Genomic DNA, 17,407 nt, shown 5'->3' with positions numbered 1-17,407 from the left:
GAGAGAGAGAGAGAGGGAGGGAGAGGGAGGGAGGGAGGGAAAAGACAGAGGGACTGGGTTGGATAGGTGGAGTCCAAAGTCATCCAACTGGTTATTCTGTCCGAAGAACGTGTAAATTCAGCTGGAGAGATCAAAGGAGGTGATGTCACTTTATAGCAAAACAGGTCAGGCAAGTCCAGGTAACTGAGGAAGGCAAGCTGCTAATTATTCCCAGGGGGAAAAAAAGAAGGTATACGGTTACACGCAGCCGTAGGAAATCAGGAGGTCAAACTTTCTTCTTCACCGATTCCACTACCTGGATCCTTCTTTCCACAAACCCAGTCACAAACCCCATTATACATAGAATGTGGCAGAGAAGGATGTAGGCTTCCCAAATTCTCCCTTGCCAGGTGAGTGAGTGTGTGTGTGTATACCTCTCTATGTGTGTGACAGATGAGATCATATTTGTAGTCTGCTCTGAGCAGGATTATATTTCAAGGCAGTTAATGGGCCATTTTCTGCATGGACAAGTATACCTGGCGTGGCTCTGCTGGTACATGTGAAAGTTCTTGGGAAAACAGGCGGAAAAACCCCACCCGTGCTGTTTTTGTGGGGTTTGTGCTGGGGGTGGGGTGGAAATGCTGCTTCTGTTCATAGGAGTAGATGAGTGGATTTTCCTGATGTTTTAAAAGGGTGAAAAGGTGCCACGAATGGATGGAAATTGGTGTGACATTCCAGGGACTTGGGAACCTTGCAGTTTTATTTGAAGGAGGACGTTTATTTGAGGAAGAAGAAAGGAGAGGAAAGCAAAAGTATGTTTCTCAGTGAGGAATCAAGTAAGTGAGAAGATAATATGTTATAACCAACAAAACACAGTAATTTGCTAGTTAACTGGCACTTTTATCAGAAGAAGAGATAAATTGGCCTGCAAAAATCTAACCCTTATTTAGAAGAACCACTCACTTTCCTTTATAGCAACGGCCACAAAGTTTGATAATGGTTATATTTCTATGCAAAGACACCAAGGCTGGGGGATGGACAAGGAAAAATGGGCTAGTTCAGATTGTAATTAGCAGATAGTTGATGCTTCGATCTGAACTTGATTGCTATAGAAAATTATTTTGTTTGCTGCTGTATAGTCCAGATTAGGCAGCCGGATGGTAGCCTACCAAACATTTTGTTTTGTTTTGTTTTTCTTAGTGGTAAGTGTTTTGAGAAAGATGTCATTTCTTTGCTAAACCTTTTGAATGCAATTTGCTGCTTAGCAATCATGGAATGTTTACAACATTGTTGTACTGCCATCTACTCACAGAATTCTTAAGCCAGAAATTACTAACATTATGCAATCCTTCTGAGCAGATATGGTAGCTGAAATACATTCTGATGGTATAATACAGGGGTCTTCAAACTGGACCCTTTTATGACTTGTGGACTTCAACTCCCAGAATGCTGGCTGAGGAATTCTGGGAGTTGAAGTCCACAAGTCATAAAAGGGCCCAGTTTGAAGACCCCTGGTATAATAGCACATGTCCCTTGAAAGGACCCCAGGGTTCAACATTTTCTGTGATGACCCCCTTCACCTGGACAGCTGACTCCATTATATTTGGGCTGTCCAATATTTCTGAAGTTTTTGAAAACCCAAGTTGGCTTTTCTGGAGTGTGGTGCAGGATGAAATGAAGGATCCTGTTACCTGAAAAGTGAAGGCACATTGGTCTAGATATTGTTATCAGGGGTTGTTTGTTTATGTGTGTGTTCTTTTATTCTTTTTTTTGGCTATTATAAAGTGGCTACAGTTTCTGGAATGTAATGGCATATAAACTACAGTAAATGTCTTATCAAATAAATGTAGGCATCTGTATGTATAGGTTTGTGGACTCAACAATCTTTTTAGTTCTTGATTTTTAGTTCTTGATTATGGCTCCATGCAGTGTGATTGCCTCACAATTTCTGGGTTGAAGCGATTCTTCTTGATTTAGAAAGAAAGTCTATTTGACTGACAGTCAGATGATTTTTTTAGGCATGCAAAATAGGTTCACACAATTTATTACGTTCATGCAGTTTTGGACAAGGCTTATGTCACTCCTGTTGCATGTCATTTCTCCCCCCCCCCTCTCTCTCTCTCTCTCTCTCTCTCTCTCTCTCTCTCTCTCTCTCTCTCTCTCTCTCTCTCTCTCTTCTCCAGAATTTATGAAACAATGTAGTAATATAACTTTCTGATTTTTTAAAAAATTACTTTATAGATTTGGATATTGAGATTCATAGTTACATTTTGTCTGGCTTAGCTTGAAGCCAGCAGGGTGTAATTTGTGGCACGGAGAAAGTGTGTAAACTTTTTGTTGGCTCCTTGATTCAGTTCACAGAGAGCCTACTTTCCCTTTACTGTTTGCTAGTAATCAGAATCTGGGCTGCAAAAATCTAAAGGACTATGAGATGGCAGCAAAGATGTACTATCAAGTGGCCATCTGAATTTTTGTAGTTTAGATTTAGTATCACTGCTTATTAGCCGTTAGTCCATTGCATCTGATCTCTTGTTGTTGTTAGTTGCGAAGTCGTGTCCGACCCATCGCGACCCTGTGGACAATGTTCCTCCAGGCTTTCCTGTCCTCTACCATCTTCTGGAGTCCATTTAAGCTCACGCCTACTGCTTCAGTGACTCCATCCAGCCACCTCATTCTCTGTCGTCCCCTTCTTCTATTGCCCTCAATCTTTCCCAGCATTAGGCTCTTCTCCAGTGAGTCCTTCCTCCTCATTAGGTGGCCAAAGTATTTGAGTTTTAGCTTCAGGATCTGGCCTTCTAAAGAGCAGTCAGGGTTGATCTCCTCTAGGACTGACCGGTTTGATCGCCTTGCAGTTCAAGGGACTCGCAGGAGTCTTCTCCAGCACCAGAGTTCAAAGGCCTCAATTCTTTTGCGCTCAGCCTTTCTTATGGTCCAACTTTCACTGCCATACATTGCAACTGGGAAGACCATAGCCTTGACTATACGCACTTTTGTTGACAGGGTGATGTCTCTGCTTTTTAGTGTGCTGTCTAGATTTGCCATGGCTTTCCTCCCGAGGAGCAAGCGTCTTTTAATTTCTTGACTACAGTCCCCATCTGCAGTGATCTTGGAGCCCAGGAAAATAAAATCTGTCACTACCTCCGTTTCTTCCCCATCTATTTGCCAGGAATTGAGAGGGCCGGATGCCATGATCTTGGTTTTCTTAATGTTTAGTTTCAACCCAACTTTTGCACTCTCCTTCTTCACTCGAAACAAGAGACTCTTCAGTTCCTCTTCACTTTCTGCCATTAGAGTGGTATCATCTGCATATCTTAGGTTGTTGATATTTCTTCCAGCAATCTTAATTCCAACTTTTGATTCATCTAGCCCTGCCTTTCTCATGATGTGCTCTGCATATAAGTTAAATAGGCAAGGCGACAGTATACAGCCTTGCCGGACTCCTTTCCCAATTTTGAACCAATCAGTGGTTCCGTGTCCAGTTCTCACTGTTGCTTCTTGGCCCGCATATAGGTTTCTCAAGAGACAAATAAGATGTTCTGGTACTCCCATCTCTTTAAGAACTTGCCACAGTTTGTTATGATCCACACAATCAAAGGCTTTAGCATAGTCAATGAAGCAGAAGTAGATGTTTTTCTGGAACTCTCTAGCTTTCTCCATGATCCAGCGTATGTTGGCTATTTGATCTCTAGTTCCTCTGCCTCTTCGAAATCCTGCCTGTACTTCTGGTAGTTCTCTATCCACATACTGCTGGAGTCTAGCTTGTAGGATTTTAAGCATAACTTTACTAGCATGAGAAATGAGTGCAATGGTGCGATAGTTTGAACATTCTTTGGCACTGCCTTTCTTTGGAATTGGAATGTAAACTGATCTTTTCCAATCCTGTGGCCACTGTTGAGTTTTCCAAATTTGCTGGCAAATTGAGTGTAGCACTTTTACTGCATCGTCTTTTAAGATTTTGAATAGCTCAGCTGGAATACTGTCACCTCCACTAGCTTTGTTGTTGCTCAGCTTTTCTAAGGCCCACTTCACTTTACATTCTAGGATGTCTGGCTCGAGGTCAGTGACCTCATTGTGATTATCAGGGACATTAAGCTCATTCTTGTATAGTTCTTCTGTGTAATTTTGCCATCTCTTCTTAATCTCTTCTGCCTCTGTTAGGTCCCTGCCATTTTGGTCCTTTATCATGCCCATTTTTGCATTGAACGTTCCCTTCATCTCCCCAATTTTCTTGAAAAGATCTCTGGTCCTCCCTATTCTATTGTTTTCTTCTATTTCTTTGCACTGTTCATTTAAGAAGGCATTCTTATCTCTTCTAGCTATTCTCTGGAATTCTGCATTCAATTGGGCGTATCTTTCTTTTTCTCTCTTGCCTTTTGCTTCCCTCCTTTCCTCAGCTATTTGCAAAGCTTCCTCAGACAGCCATTTTGCTTTCTTGCATTTCTTTTTCTTTGGGATGGTTTTGGTTGCTACCTCTTGTACAATGTTGCGAACCTCTGTCCATAGTTCTTCAGGCATCCTGTCTATCAGATCTAATTCCTTAAATCTATTTGTCACCTCTACTGTATATTCAATGGGGATATGATTTAATTCATACCTGATTGGCCTGGTGCTTTTCCCTACTTTCTTCAGTTTAAGCCTAAACTTTGCAATGAGAAGCTCATGGTCTGAGCCACAGTCAGCTCCTGGTCTTGTTTTTACTGACTGTATAGAGCTTCTCCATCTTTGGCTGCAGAGCATATAGTCAATCTGATTTCTGTGTTGACCGTCTGGTGATGTCCATGTGTAGAGCCGTCTCTTGGGTTGTTGGAAAAGAGTGTTTGCTATGACCATCGTATTCTCTTGACAAAATTCTATCAGCCTGTGCCCTGCTTCATTTTGTACTCCAAGGCCAAACTTGCCTGTTATTCCGGTTATCTTTTGGCTTCCTACTTTAGCATTCCAATCCCCCATGATGATAAGGACATCATTTTTTGGTGTTAGTTCTATAAGGTGCTGTAGGGCTTCATAGAACCGGTCAATTTCATCCTCTTCAGCACCGGTGGTTGGAGCATAGACTTGGACTACTGATCTGATCTCTAGCATTGTGCTATTTGAAATGAAGGGCTTGACAGGTGCAGCTATGATGAAAAGTAGATGGATGGGGTCATACTAAGCACTTTCATCCTATTAGTAGCATGTGGGAACTGACATGATGCAGTTGTAGGACATAACAATGCAAAATAGATGAGGTCCAATTAACTACCAAGGCTGGATCAGAATTTTTTGTGGGTCTTTCAGGGTGGAAAGTCTTGTGATGATGTTTGTAAGGGGTTTTTTTTTCAGGGATATCTAGGAATCAGAAAAGAAAAAGAAAAAAGGATAGGGTCTACATGCAGCTCTGGGAATTCTCAAAGCTCTAAGAATTCTCAGGACCTGGCTGGGGAACAAATTCAGGTCTCCAAATTTGGGGTTCATCCCACCTCTTAATGCATCCACCAATAAGTCTAATCTATTTCATTCCCCAATTCCTTTTTGAAAGCGGTCATGTAAAAGTTACATTAAATTATGCAGAATTTTTATCAAATTCTTCCAGAAAATATTTCCTTTCCAAGCATGTTGACATTCTGTGTCCTTGTTGTACTCTAGGGAAATATAGAGAGTGTGACTTAATTAATGGTCAAATGCCACCTTAATTTAGAAGTCAGGTCATTTTGTGTCAGAATTTGCAAAGGCCTTATAACACCAAGTATTCTTCCACATACTGTGCTCATACAACACATCTGATCAAGGCTGTGAAACACCTAATGACTCCATGTGCAGAGCGCACAAAGCTTGGTTCATTTTGACCTTGATTTTTTGTTGTTGTTTATTAGTTTTTGGGTAGCTTAATGTGTGGCCAACCCAGCCAATTTACATGTTGATGGCTTAATGTCTTGTGCAAATCAGAAAGTGGGTTATTTTACTACCCAGAGGAAATATGATGTACTAGAGCAGCTGCTGTGCACGCACCAATGCAACAGAACATGAATTTCAAGATGTGTGCTGTGAGAGAATCTCATGTGGGCCATGACAAGCAGATGAATTAAATAGTTGGAAATGGCAGGCACATAGTCTTGGAATCAATGACTACATGATTTTCAACCACAAGTAACAGAATTCAGGGATTCTCTCGTGGTGTGATCCACATTCTAATGTTCACATTTGAAATGTTGGCAGGTTATACACTTGTTCTGGGCTACTTTACAACCATCTTTGAATAAAAATGGAAAAATTGCTAATTGAGCTCTAGGGCTTTTTGACTTTCTAACAATTTCATAGGGAAATAAGGTCTTTGGCTCAATGGTGTAGGACCAGCACATTTTTAGAAAAAGAAAAATACAAAGGGACTATTTGTCTTCACCATCAATTATGTTTTCCACTAAGTAGTACATTATAGAAGGACTAACATATTGATCATTAAGCATATAGTTCATGTCCTAGTATCTCCAATTAAATCTGGGGTTAATCATTGGGGTTCCATGAAATATATCTATAGATATCTTTATGTGTCAAAACCACAAAACAAAATCTTCCTTAAAGACAGCCTTATCCAAAATATTATGCCAAACTGTCATTCCTGAAAGGTTTATGTATTCATTAAATTTAAGGAGATTTAAATTTAATCTCTTTGTTTATTCTGCAAGGAGATTATGTTGTAGAATAAAACTTCCAAGTACATTAAACATACTTATAAATCTTAATGCAGAATACCACAATGCTCTGTAGCTCTTTTTAAACTAATAACTATCTCACCATAGATTACAATGTCCATTATGAGAAGCACATAAATTGGCATCTGTCATGCATAATCAATAAAGGTGCACCAAACTGTTAGAAAATTATTTCCAGCTATACTCAGCCTATCTTTCTCTTTCTCTTTCTCTTTTTCTTTTTCTCTTTAAATTTGCCTCTCCCTCTCTTCCTTTCCCTTTCACCCCTCCCTTTCCTTGTCCTTCTTCCTCTCCCTCTTTTTCTCCTTCTTCTTCTCCGTCTACCTCTACCTTTCTCTTTGGACAATTTCATCATTGGGTCTGCTTGCCAGTATTGAATCCACAAGGAGGGTTTAGAAACTTGTTCTAGCTGTATACCAGATACTAGCAATACCAATTTATCATTTTTTTGCAAACGGGCTGAGTCTAAAGCTAACCAAGGGCCTGACACAATGTCTTAATTAATTGTTTTTTTTTTCATTTCAATGATTTTTTTTTTACTACCCAAACACAAGAAGATAGAAATAACCTACCTTCCTCATGAACCAGTTAATTTATAGGAACAGTCTGGAAAAGCACAAGGCTAACAAATCACAGCCAGAAGGTCTTCTTTTACAAGTGGTATTAGAAGAGGTGAGATAGAATCACAGACATGGTCACCCTGTACATGTACAGTGGGATTCAGCAGTGGGCAACACTATGACAACATAGCAAAGCAAAATCTTTTCACAGCAATGACTCTTATTAAGGTGCATAATGTTCTGCCAAAATAAATAAATAAATCCTTCCCAATGAAAGAGGCTTTTGTTTTATTCTCAACTCATTCTCAGAATATTTTAGGATTTTTTTTCTACAGTAAATATTGCTTGCCTTCTCTTGTTGCACGATAAGGCTGTTTCCCCCCCCCTGCAAGGATGGGATTTATTCTATTCTCTAAACTAACGGGTAACATTGATTGTGCATATGATTAATGATTATTTTCTTCATTTTTGGGGGGCAGTGTCCTCTTAGTTCAGTGGAATTTGTGTTGCTCTGCCTTGATTTTCATTGTTCATCCCCAGAATTGTAAGGAGGGAAACAAGTCCTTTAAATGAACAAACAAAACGTATTTTTGAAAATAGCAGGAAACCCTTTCCTCTTTTAAGATTCAAGGTACTGGTAATGGTGTTCAAGGCCCTACATGGCATGGGTCCGGAGTACCTTAGGGAGCACCTGCTGCCGGCATCAACTTCCCTCCGCCCTGTGCGTTCCCACAGAGAGGGCCTCCTCAGGGTGCCACCGATCAGAGAATGTCGACTGGTGGCCCCCAGGGGGAGGTCCTTCTCTGTGGGCGCCCCGGAGCTATGGAATCGATTGCCGGTTGAGCTCCAGATGGCGCCCGACCTCCGCTCCTTCCGACGCGATCTGAAAACGCATTTGTTTGAACAAGCCGGCTTGGCCTGATAGGGGGTGGGTTGGGTTTTTTATTGCTCTTAACATTTGTATTTATCGTTTTTACTTGGGCATTATGTTTAATTCCTTTTAACTTTTGTATTTTTTTGTATTTTATACATCTGCCCTGTTAACCGCCCTGAGTCCTTCGGGAGAAGGTTGGTATATAAATAAAATTAATAATAATAATAAATTAATAATAAGTAAGCTTCACATTGCCTGCAAAGCTAAGCCATGCTTATTATTTGCAAAAGCTTGCAAAGCAAACCTTAACGTATGGTTTTCCAGTGTGGGAAGTCTTTTTTTAAATAAATAAATAAAATAAAATAAAAAATAAAATAAAAAAATAAAATAAAATAAAATAAAATAAAATAATAAAATAAAATAATAAAATAAAATAAATAAAATAACATAATAAAATAAAATAAAATAAAATAATAAAATAATAAAAAAATAAAAAAATAAAAAAAATAAAAAAATAAAAAAAATGAAATAAAATAAAATAAAATTAGATAGAATGGCAAATAGATTGTCTGCTATTGCCCAATTGCATGGTGAGTGGACCATGCATTCGGCTAAAGCAAAGTCAACTTAATTGATGAATCACCCAGAAACCTAGAAATGTTGATTTTTGCAGGTGTGAAAACTAAAAGGGTGGCAGGGTTAAAACTGTTTTGCTTAAAATGGTACACCATGTCAGTTGGAAACAGAAGAAGAGAATTCCAACTTTCCATCTCTGGGCTTTCAATTCACTTGGATTTAGGAGACTTTCCAATTTTTCCTGGTGCACCTGCCTGCTTGTTGCATAGCATAGCAGCCTTTTGCTAATACAGCATGAGCTGAAAGTCTGTATTTTCCTGCAAGGCACAAGAGAAAAAGAAACAACCAGCCAAATGGATCTGAGGGTTGATTTTTATTCTTTCTCTGTTCAGATTGGTGGTGAGAAAGATCAAGCAATGTATAGAAATAAAGTGCATTTCAATGGAACTAGGGGTACAAAAATCTCCACCTTGTTCTTGTTCTCCCATAGAGACATAGATAAGGATGAAACCTTAGGAAATCTTTATATTCAAATTCTTTTGGAGATCCGGGTATATTTGAAAGATTGAGGATACGCCATGAGCCCTTTCTCAACTACTACAGGTTAGGACCATACTTAGGACCATACTTAAGCCAAGAATTATGATCATAAGTCAAGCTAATTGCTAATCAGGTCACCATGTGGCCAAGCTTGATTTTACGACTGCTTTTGCAGCAATCAGTAAGTGAATCACCAAGGTGGTTAAATGAGTTTATTCTCTCTCACTCTCTGCAAAATACCAATGTAAATTGCAGTCATGTGATTGTGGGATGTTGCAAATGGTTGTAAATGCAAGCTAGTTGTCAATGGCCCAAAATGCAGTCACAATCATGGGGGAGGGGGTGGCTGTTGGAATTTAGAATCGGGTTGTAAGTAGCCTTGGGAAGCTCCATCGTAACTTTGAACAGTTGCTAAATGACTGGTTGTAAGTTGATACATTGATTGGGGTTTAGTGATTCATAAAATAGCAGCTACCGTGGCATGAGTCCATAAATGCATTTACTAAAAAGCAATTTAATAAGGTTGCTCCTCGTCACTCTTTCTAAAATTCTGAGAGACTCTTGTCATCCTGATCCCAAAAGTTATTTTTCCGCAAAGGAAGACATGGTTCCAAGCAAAGTGTGGCTTGTAGCCAGCTTTAGTCATTATTTTTGAATTATATCTTCTGAATTGATAGGGGCAGCCTAGAGGCACTGTAGGAAATATGGGGGATGTTGCTGGATGGTGCTTGGCTTTCCAGCTTGCTGACTACCTGCTTATAGTTTATTTAAAATTGAAACAAAAAGAAAATTAGAAGTCTTGGTAAATGCCAAGGCTGCAGGCACAAATCTGGAACATCAGTTCCGATTTCTTGAGTTATGAAATACAGTATATTCAGCCTCTGCATTCTGAACTTTTTCTTACAAATACAAACAAGGGTGTAGCTTCAAATAAGGAGCATGAAGATATAACTAGCCTGAGGTAGTTAGGCAATTCAGTGGAATAATACAAGTGAAAGGGTGACCCAACATACCAACTAACAATTAGAATAAACATAGACGTATCAGGAATGATAGAACTTTGTTAACCAACACACTATTGAATATATGGTAAAATTTAAGCGACAGCATGAACACACCTTTGAATTATGATTAGAATCAAACCAAGCTTGCAAGTGCACTCTTGATTTTTCCTGAACATTCCCCCACCCCACCCCACCAGGAGCATTATATTCTTCTTTGAATACATGATGATTGCCATTATTAGTAAACAATTGGATTTAATTCATTGCAAATGTCTTTTCTGCTCATTCCTGATTTACGAAAACCAATTTGTTAAATGTGCACATTTCTAACATGTTAATAGTATATAACTTTTAAAATAATGTCAACAACATTACTACAACTAGGCACTCCTCCTTACAGATCAATGTTTTATATATCTCCAATCTCATCAAAGCATGGGGGTGGGGTTGTTTCTCAATCTAGGTAATTGGCCTTACAAATTCAATTTCCACACATGGATTGCACTGTTTATTTACTGTGTAAAGTAGTTTTGTGTTTTCATTATTTTCTCTTGTATTTCTTCTTTACAATGAAAATCTTTACAAAGGGTAATGGAAACTAATCAGTTTTATTTTACAAAATTTATTTATTTATTTATATTCTATCTTAATCATTTTTTAAAAAAAATAAGGCAGCAAACAATCCCACACAACTTCATGCCTAAGGCAAGATTAGGCCTTCTGATGATTGGCCCAAAATCACTGAAGCCAGCTTTCATGGCTAAAGTGGGACTAAAACCCGTGGCCTCTAGATTATTTCTAGATTGGTGCTTTAACCACTAGGCCCAGTTGGCTGTCATATTGGATGGAATGGTGGAAATATTCCACTCTGATGATTGTGAATGGCACTTTGCTTCATTTCACTGAAGCCCTTTGAAGACATCCCATATTCCTAATGTTTTTCCAAAGTTGGTTGCACTGCATTGTAAGCTATCCAGTTTCTTGTCAATAACTGAAGGACAACTACTCAATAAAGTGAGATTTTTCCATCCCCAAACTCAAGGGAAAAATAGAAACTACAAAACTATTAAACTTTCTCCAAGACTCTTGTTGAAGCACAAAAGTGAAAAATAACATTCTCACTATTTTTAACTCAGGATATTTGCTTTGTCTCAAGAGTTCCCTACACACAATCGTTTTCTGCATCTAATTTCTTTCTTGTTGACTTTCTGCCAAATATGACCGCTACTACTATTTGGGGGGGGGGGGGGTTGCATTAATGAAATCCAGTCTTTTCTATTATTTTTTCCTCCATTCTGAATTAAATATTTCATAACTCAGGTAAAAAAAATGCAACAGGGACAATTTCAGCCTCTTAAGTGTTTCCATGATTATTGCAAAGGATGCACGTGTGAAAAATGGTGGATTGGAATTAGTCACCCATGAAGATATTCTTTTTTTTCCTTCTTTTTCACAGCAAATTCCATAATTGTACTCCTAGGAAAGTTAGGACTTCTGGAAGTTTTAGTGAAAAGTTCATGAATGGGAAAAATGAGGCTCTCTAAAAGACAGAATTGCAACTCAGAATGCCTGATGAATTGTTCCCTTTTGACATAGAATAAGCTGTATAAATACTTCAGGAAATATAATACAGAAAGCAACAGTTTGGGAAGACTAACATAGTCAGGAGTCATTGGTCTGACCTGCAATTTGAAAGGCTATTGCCCTTTAGACATCAATATAACTGAAATTAAACAGGAAAACCAACAGTTTATGGAGAAATAAGTTTGGGCTTTATCAAAGGACAGAATTTAAAAAGTGATTTTAAATGCATGTTGTAGTATATACTGAAATTATTCATTGATAATTTGATTGCTCAGGGTACATGTCAGCCTTGGGCTTTTAAAGCCATACCCATAATACTATGTTCTAATAGGAAATAATAGTAATAATAATAATAGTAACAACAACAACAACAACTTTATTGTCACTTTGAATGTACACCAATCGGCATACATCAAAATGAAATTTTGCTGCATACAGCTCTCAAAGGGCTGTTGAAGGAAAAATCTTCATCAGGGTCCAGTCCAAGCTGGGAATAAACAAACATGGAGACTGCTTTAGAAAGAAGGTTGTAGTTTATTGAAGAGGAGAGCCAGACAGACGGATGGCACTGGAAAAAGAGAGAAAATGACCACATGTAGTAGGGAGTGGGTTTTTATACCTTTTTGGGCTTTTGTTTGGAATTGTTCCTGTGGCATGAACTTTGACCTGAGTCTGAGTGTGCCTTTTTTCTGGTATTCTGATGGTGGTGGGTTAATCCTATTATGTCCCAAAGATCATATCCTGCTTCCCTTGGCCTGTAGCTGATGACAGTTGGGTTTTTTGTGTGAGGGGTTGTTGATTCTAGAGATCTTTCTTTCCAATCCCAGCTTCCTGGCTCCAATCTTTCTGACAAGATTATCACATTTGCATTTCTGCAAACCTGGTTTCTATTTGGGGCAGAGAGACTTGGGGTGGTGGTGGTGCTGTTTCTGCCTTTAAAATCTTTTGGGGAAATATATTCTGCCTTTTTAATATTACCCAAAATATTTCTTTCTCTGGATTCTTCCCACAGGGCCACCACCTCCAATATATATTCCTTGTTTGTGTCCAGCTCAAGTTTCAGAACATCCATTTTAGTTTCTAGGGAGTGAACGATGGCCAACAGGACAGATGGAAACGGAGCTCCATGTGGATTAGCCCTCAAATTAGCTTGTATTCCTGCATGACAACCTCGCCTCCTTTCCTATTTCTGATCCTGTCTCTTCCACCTTTTCTTTAAACGGGCCTGGCTTTTTTTTTTGCCCCTGGAGCACTTTGCCGCCACCTCCAACTCCTCCAAAAGCCTCTCTCTGTTCTTCTGGGCCTGCTGACAGCCTCATCCAGTTCCTTCGCTCCATAAGCCCCAGGAGTCTCCTCCTCTGCCTCCTTTGGAAACAGCTCTGATTTGCAATTGAATCCGTCACTGTGCCAGCAGTCAGATCTTATTGCTGGCAGAACAATTTCAAACAGTGCAAACAACTTTTAACAGTCACACCAACAGTTCTTAAACAACTAAAAACTCGCCATACCAGCAAACAATTTCTCTATTTGCTTTCTCTGTGCTTTGCTCCTGATAAAGGCATCAATACACTGTTGGAATCTGGAACAGAAGTGGCTAATGTTTTGGAAGCAGGAAGGAAACAAGGAGGAACAATTATTTCTACAGTGTATGCACATGAGTGTATAATATACTGTATATATATTATCAATTATATAAAAAAGATGTCGAGACTCTAGAAAGAGTACAGAGAAGAGCAACAAAGATGATTTGGGGACTGGAGGCTAAAACATATAGGGAACGGTTGCTGGAATTGGGTATGTGTAGTTTAATGAAGAGAAGGGTGAGGGGTGACATGATAGCAGTGTTCCAATATCTCAGGGGCTGCCACAAAGAAGAGGGAGTCAAGTTATTCTCCAAAGCACCTGAAAGCAGGACAAGAAGCAACGGATGGAAACTAGTCAAGGAGAGAAGCAACCTAGAACTAAGGAGAAACTTCCTGACAGTTAGAACAACTAACCAGTGGAACAACCTGCCTCCAGAAGTGGTGAATGCTCCAACACTGGAAGTTTTTAAGAAGAGACTGGCCAGCCACTTGTCTGAAATGGTATAGGGTTTCCTGCCTGAGCAGGGGGTTGGACTAGATGACCTCCAAGGTCCCTTCCAACTTATTATTATTACTATTACTATTATTATTATTATTATTATTATTATTATTATTATTATTATTGTTGTTGTTGTTGTTGTTGTTGTTGTTGTTGTTGTTGTTATTATTATTATTATTATTATTATTATTATTATTATTATTATTATTTCTGTAGTTTTGTTATTAAAACAACATCCCTTCTCACTCTCATGGGTGGCATGTGTCTTCCTCAATCTCAGGTCCTCTACCAGAGGTCTGGGATTTTGAAGACTCTGCACAGTATCTTAACTGTTCTTAGACTTGAACTCTTCTGGATAGAGAGCTCTTATGCTGTTCCCGGACCTGTTGGAGCTTAGGACTCACAGCCCCAATTCTGCCACCACTAGGACCACTTTGGTGTTTACTTTCCACATCCTCTCTAGTTCCCCTTTCAGTCCCTGGTACTTCTCCAGCTCCTTATATTCTTTCTTCCTGATGTTCCTGTCATGTGGGACCTCTATATCAATCTTGTCTTGTCTTATATCACAATGTCTGGTTGACTGGTTAGTTCCTGCCTGTCAATCTCAATCTGGAAGTCTCGCAGGTTCTTAGCCCTGCTTCTCTCCATGACTTTCTATGGAATCTACCATGCTTGAGAGCATTTAGTCTATAACAGGCATTCTTGTATACGGTGCCAGCTACTTGGTTGAACTTTTCAATTATAAGCTGTTCTTGTACGGATCTTACATTCTGCCACTAAATGTTAGATTGTTGCTGTAGCCACTCTGTCTCTGAGGCCTCCCTGTAGAGTGGCTGAATGATCCAGATGTGTTTAGGGCACTGACCTTTGATGCAAGAGACCAGGATTCAAGTCCCGACTGGTACTTACCTCACAAGTAGAGATTCTTGGGCAAAGACCTCCAAAGCTTCACTTGCCCACTGCAGATACGTGAGTGAAATGTCATCTCAGCTCAGATGTCACCTAGAGGTCCACATCAGATGTGGGACAATCTGATAAGTATGCTACTGGAACAAACCATACATGGATGAGATAAGAGGACCTCATACTGTACATATATATTATGTATTTCTACATAGATTTTTGCAAATCCAATTTAAAATTATTTACTCACCATCCATCATAGTTCCATTATTGTCCCCCGTCCCCCAAAGTGCACCTAATGTTTTTCTCCTACGTTACATCTCTTTGACCTAGCATTTAGAAGATACTGCTAAACAACTATCCAAAGATGAGGGATGCTAGGAACTCAACAAATCTGGAATGAGTTCTTCCAGTCCATTATCGGTTTCAGCATTTCCATGTGAATATTGGCTTTGTGCAAGTGCCAGATAAAATATTTCTAGATCTTTGGTCCTCCCTATCATTTAGTTCTAAAATGGTACATTAGCAAACTGAATTGTGTGAATGTTAGAATTCTGAGACAGAATGACTCTGTGTCCTATCCTCAATGTGAGAAAGTCAGGTTGGCATGTTGCTGATAGTTATTTTGTCAATTCACTCTTTCTAGAGACACAATCCAACACTACTTTAATTGTTCTTATTGCCCAGACCTTTCTTTTAATGTTCAATCAAACCTCTTTTTCCTATACCTTACACTTGTTAAACACAAACTGTCTTTGTGAGAACCTAGAAACAGGTCTTTCCTCTTTGTATCTACTGTAACACGTTTTCAAGTACTTGAAGGTCTTTGGAGTTCAATCAAATACCTAAAATCAGAGACACGCTAGAAAGGAACAGAAAGGGTTTATCTGAAATAGCTATGAACTTTTGTTCACATATTCTGAATATTCTGGTGGGCTTGGGCAGACATACACGGTCCATAATTATGAAAGATGTAGCTCTGCATGACAGCACATATTTTAGTTGTTCAAAGTAATGCTTGTCAATCCTGGCAGCTTAAACCAACTAGCAGAATTATGAAACAATTTTTGCTTGGACAGCTGGAGTGTAGCCAGACATGAATTTCTGTATGCTAGTATAACTTTTTTAAACACCAAAGAGTTGTTTCCATTACCTATTCATGCATTACCTCATTTTTGATCTACAGCAATTTTAAATTAATTTTATCCCAAAGGGGTAAAATGATAGACCAGTATTTGAAGCATTATACAAGGATGTTGGATTTGGTTCAGTTTTTAAATCTATCTAATTCATGCTTCCCAAAGCAAGGAAATCTGGATTTCTTAGAAAAACCCTTGATAAAAAATAATCTTGAAGGATAGCATGAAGTGACTGAGACAGCTAGTATATCCTCTTAATTTCAACTGAAAGCATATTCTTAGTTTCTGTTTAACATTAAGGATTTCTTTTATTTAATTGAGAGGATTCCCTATGGTTTTTTTAAATCCAGTAGTATGCTATGACAGTTTATTTTGCATTTCTCAGCAGAAATTTACTGTGGGGGTTCTTCTTCCAGTGTTAAATTTTATGCTAGTTTGAATAGCCTGACAATTAGGCGACCTTATATTCGTTACGTCAATAACCCCTATTAACATTCTTATATCCAGGTACTGTCCAATTTAAACAACTTAGAATAATTTTAAACATCAGCAATAAAATTTGCAGCAAAAAGTTGCAATATCCAGATTTAGCAAAGTTGCTGAATCTGAGACATTTGCCCTTTTAGTTCAATTCTGTTGGTTTACAGGGTTCATGGGGAATAATTTGCAGGTTTTTTGTTTTTTTTTTTACAATTAATACTTTTGCCATTTTTTAAAAAACTGAAGACCTGTCAACTGATCAACTGATATCCCTAATCTGTTATGAATTGTAGCATGAGTAAGAAATCTCTAAAAATCTAATTAATCCATTCCTAGGTCTTTAGCTCAGCAAAGTGTCATTTTAGGGTCTTTGGTCTACAGGTAGTTGCTAAGCGAGGCAGTTGTTTTGCATCATTTTACGATCTTTCTTGGCACAGTTGTTAAGTGAATCACTGCAGTTGTTGAATAAGTAAGTTGGTTGTTAAGTGAAGCTGGCTTCCCCATTGACTTTGATTGGTAGAAAGTTGCAAATTATGATTACATGACCCCATTGGTAAGATTCAAATACCTAACAACCGGTTCTCTTATTTGATGCAGGCCTAGGCCTCCGATGCCTAGAACGGACTTCCAGAAGTGGGGCCACAAATATGTAGTAAATGAAAAAATAAGAAATACCAATGCAGAATAATATTGAAATAATCCTAGCAGCTCTAGGTCTTATAAAAAATTCTCTCTATATGTATATGTATATGTATATGTATATGTATATGTATATGTATATGTATATGTATATCTATATCTATATCTATATCTATATCTATATCTATATCATCTATCTATCTATCTATCTATCTATCTATCTATCTATCTATCTATCTATCTATCTATCTATCTGCAATATTTTAGAGCAGTTATTTTCTTATTTTCTTCCTCCTGAACATGAAGGTTAATGCCTCCCAATATTCCCTTTTTAATCCAAGGCAAACAATGTGGGCCA

At 38.5% G+C, this 17,407-nt stretch overlaps 1 protein-coding gene across 5 annotated transcripts in view; it reads left to right on the top strand.

Annotated features, from left to right (window-relative positions):
- Positions 1-218: 218 nt before the first annotated feature.
- The window catches only part of NAALADL2 (N-acetylated alpha-linked acidic dipeptidase like 2), a 649,741-nt gene continuing 632,552 nt past the window's right edge, over positions 219-17,407 (top strand). For 4 of the 5 annotated variants that reach the window (XM_081328125.1, XM_081328124.1, XM_081328126.1 and 1 more), the window contains exon 1: positions 219-389. The gene's annotated coding sequence lies outside the window, so the exon portion shown is untranslated. Of the gene's footprint in view, positions 816-17,407 lie in introns of all 5 variants that reach the window. The other variant, XM_081328121.1, reaches the window with a different exon arrangement.

Source organism: Vipera berus (genome assembly GCF_964194415.1).
Source record: "Vipera berus genome assembly, chromosome: 5".
Lineage (NCBI taxonomy): Eukaryota > Metazoa > Chordata > Lepidosauria > Squamata > Viperidae > Vipera > Vipera berus.
Note: the sequence above shows the minus strand (reverse complement) of the source record. Positions and strands in the feature narration are given on the sequence as shown.